General features: G+C 38.1%; 1 long non-coding RNA gene across 1 annotated transcript; it reads right to left on the bottom strand.

Annotated features, from left to right (window-relative positions):
* Positions 1-1,889: 1,889 nt before the first annotated feature.
* On the bottom strand, positions 1,890-3,770 carry LOC130428991 (uncharacterized). Its single transcript, XR_008907519.1, has 3 exons — positions 3,479-3,770; positions 2,819-3,385; positions 1,890-2,274 (listed from the first exon to the last, which is right to left on the bottom strand). It is a non-coding gene; the product is annotated as an uncharacterized LOC130428991 (long non-coding RNA).
* Positions 3,771-4,113: the final 343 nt, after the last annotated feature.

Genomic DNA, 4,113 nt, shown 5'->3' on the forward strand with positions numbered 1-4,113 from the left:
CACTCTTATCATTTGAAACCTGTATGACTTTCTTTCTTATACAGAACACAAAAGAAGATATTTTGAAGGATGTTAGTAACCAAACAATGGCCGTACCCATTCACTTCCAGTGTGTGGACACAAAACCAATGTCATGTCAATGAATAATGGTCACCAACATTCTTCAAAATAGCAAACATTTTTTGTGTTCTGTACAAAAAAGTCGTACAGGTTTGAAATGATAAGAGGGTAAGTAAATGAATAAGAATTTTGTATTTTTGGGTGAACTAATTATTATCACATAATTATATATACAGTTGTGTTCAAAATTATTCAACCCCCACTGAAATTGATTGTTTAGGTCGGTTTTGACGGATTGTTTGATCATTCAGTCATCCTGCTTACAATTAAATCAAAGAGGCACGTGTAGGTCAGACAAATATAACATAACATTTATAATGAAATAACCACAAATGTCTTTTCTGAGCTCACATCATTATCAGTTTTATTCAACCCCCAAGTGACATTCAATCTTAGAACTTAGTACAACATCCTTTTACAGTTATAACAGCTTTTAAACGTGAAGCATAGCTTGACACAAGTGTCTTGCAGCGATCTACGGGTATCTTCGCACATTCATCATGGGCAAAAGCCTCCAGTTCAGTCACATTCTTAGGCTTGCGCACTACAACTGCTTTCTTTAAGTCCCACCAGAGGTTCTCAATCGGATTTAAGTCTGGTGACTGTGATTGCCACTTCAAAATGTTCCAGCCTTTAATCTGCAACCATGCTCTAGTGGACTTGGAGGTATGCTTGGGATCATTGTCCTGTTGAAAGGTCCAACGTCTTCCAAGCCTCAGGTTTGTGACGGACTGCATCACATTGTCATCCAATATCTCCTGGTACTGAAGAGAATTCATGGTACCTTGCACACGCTGAAGCTTCACAGTACCTGCAGAAGCAAAACAGCCCCAAAGCATGATTGACCCACCGCCATGCTTCACAGTAGGCAAGGTGTTCTTTTCTTCATAGGCCTTGTTCTTCCTCCTCCAAACATAGCGTTGATCCATGGGCCCAAACAGTTCTAATTTTGTTTCATCAGTCCACAGAACACTATCCCAAAACTTCTGTGGTTTGTCCACATGACTTTTGGCATACTGCAGTCTACTCTTCTTATTCTTTGGGGACAGCAAGGGGGTGCGCCTGGGAGTTCTGGCATGGAGGCCTTCATTACGCAGGGTGCGCCGTATTGTCTGAGCAGAAACTTCAGTACCCACATCTGACAAATCTTTTCTCAGTTCCTCAGCAGTCACACGGGGACTTTTCTCCACTCTACGCTTCAGGTAGCGCACAGCAGTCGAAGTCAGCATCTTCTTTCTGCCACGACCAGGTAGCGTTTCAACAGTGCCCTTTGCCTTGAATTTGCGAATGATGCTTCCTATGGTGTCTCTTGGTATGTTTAACATCTTTGCAATCTTCTTATAGCCATTGCCCTTCCTGTGAAGAGTAATCACCTGTTCTCTTGTCTTCCTGGACCATTCTCTTGACCTCACCATGTTTGTAACCACACCAGTAAATGTCTAGAAGGAGCTGAGTATCACAGTCATTTTAAAGCTGCCTAATTGGTGCTTATTAGGCTTTATTGCTGCTCCCTGATATCCACAGGTGTTTTCAATACCTGATTGAAAACACTTCATTGAACCTCTGTTCTTCAGAGTGGTAGTCTTTAAGGGGTTGAATAATTATGTCAATGAAGAATTCACAAAAGAAACATTTACTACTGTATTACAAAACTAATTGATGTCATTTTAGTTGCATATGGTTCTTTAAGAAGTCCTTGTAGGATTTCATTCTGAATACAATTACAAATGTACACTAAATTCCCTAAAACCATTTACAGCATTGGGGGTTGAATAATTTTGAACACAACTGTATATATTATGTTAAAAACGTTATCATTATATGTCATACAGCAAGAGATGCGCTATTGACAGGAGGGTGAGAAGGCCTAGTATTTAAAGTTTAATGTTATATTAAGAATTATTATTAGTGGACTATATAAAATAAGTTCAGGCCTGTGTTTCCCGATAACGTTGTCTTTTAATGCACTACGAAGACTCTAAAGGAACACCTTTACTACAGGTATACCTTCTCTAGTTGTGTTCCCCGAACTAGGATGTGACTTACTAGGATGTGGCGTTACCAGGTGCTGTCCAGGGCTGTGTTGCTGAATCGACAATCTTTTTTTACTCTATACAGGGACTGCTTTACTGCGTTATGTGAGTTAGTAGCATTCTTTAAAACAGAAGCACTTTAGAATTAGTTGAAGTTGCATTTATTAGGACTCGTAGGATGACAATAAACCAAATTGCAACCTAAATCCAGACATGTTTTTATTTAATTGTAAAACGAGAACCCAAAATCTCATGCGCAAATGTATCAATCTGCTACACTAACTGGCAGTAAGGTCATTTATATCACATGTTCTCAAACTTTGGGTCATAAGGAAAGCCATTAAAAAAGTTCATCCAGCAACCAAAAATGATCCTTTGTTTATTGTGCTTGGACACTGGATGATTTTCTCAGATTAAACAGTGATAAATTAAATTTAAGAGCGCTCCAGACCAACCTTCTGAATGTATGACTAACAGATGGTACTTAACTATGAAGGTTTCGGGAACGACTTGGCGATAAGAAGGTTTGGGGAAATGCGGCCCAACACTGTATAAATAGTGAATCACTGTAGCAATCCAGTTTAATGCTACAGCAGCGGCTGCCAGTCGATTTTTTTAACTGTACAATTAACATTCTTGCTATATATTTATATATATATATTTACCATTTTAGTTCGTTTGTCCTTGTGGGCAAGTTCAGTGTCCAGAAGCTGCAGTTCTTCCACTGTCTGACACGGCCCATTATCAAGAAGGTCTCCTCAATCCTCTGCCACGTCACAGCTGTAGAAGCCAGCAATTGTCGCTGCATGGCCAGGATTTCTTGTTGGTTTTCAACAATGTCTTGTAACTTTTGCAAGACTTTTGTGCAATAGTCTGTACAGCATTTAGAACAATATTGAGTATGCTTTATTTTAATCTGAAAAATGAATAAACGGACTTACTCTTTGTTGCTGCTTCAGATGAAGACTGGGGCTCTTCTAAAAGGAGCTGTTTGGCAAAATTAGGCAATAAGCCCCAAGAAGCAGTGGCTTACTGTTTTTATAACAGCTTAGAACCAGGATCAAAATCAAGGACCAGAACTGACCCTTTTATAAGTTTTAAAAGGAATTAATTTATTATAAAGATACACTAATTTAAATAGTCAATAAATACAATAATGCCATCACATTTTGCACAACGTTGAAGATTGTTAGACACACTTTGCTGTGGGTACTTCTGCAGAGATTCTTCTGCTGTAGAAAAAAATAACCAAATAAACTATTAAATGGTGCCTTCCTGATAAAGTTTCAGGTTATGAAAATTAAACAAGAAAAAAATATGCTTACAATTTATGAACAACCACTTGAAATGTCATTGAAGTCTGTTAGAAGTCAAAACGCAAGAGAGAAAAAGAGAGTCATATACTGCATGTCTAGTACTAATACTTAAAAACATATTTTTATATTGTACAAACCCATGTCCAGAGCGGTCTTGGGCAAGTGCGTCTGTAAATAAAAAACTGAAAGAACATCAAGACTGGATAACAATTATGATTATATTTAATGCCACCAACTTACATTTAGGCGGAACGGAATATACTGTTTGCTGACTTCTTCTTTGATAAAACTCTGCCATCATCTGAACATAAGAACAAATTGTGTTAAAATAAAGCTTAGAGCAGGTCTAGTCAACTCTGCTCCTGGAGGGCCGGTCTCCTGCGGAATTTAGTTCCAACCTGAATCAAATGCAACTAACCAAGCTGATCAAAGTATTCAGGACTATTTGAAAATGATGAACAGGTGTGTTGGATAAGTGTTGGAACTAAACTATGCAGAATACATGCTCTCCATGATTGGGACCGACTAGCTCTAGCATAGAGTTCACAAATACCGTTCAAATTGTATCTTAAATCTAATTATGTCAAATCTAAATATCTGAAACAAAGTAGCAAAATACGATTTCTCCAAAGAAACTTGTCTTT

The sequence above is a fragment of the Triplophysa dalaica genome, chromosome 9, assembly GCF_015846415.1.
Source record: "Triplophysa dalaica isolate WHDGS20190420 chromosome 9, ASM1584641v1, whole genome shotgun sequence".
Taxonomy (NCBI): domain Eukaryota; kingdom Metazoa; phylum Chordata; class Actinopteri; order Cypriniformes; family Nemacheilidae; genus Triplophysa; species Triplophysa dalaica.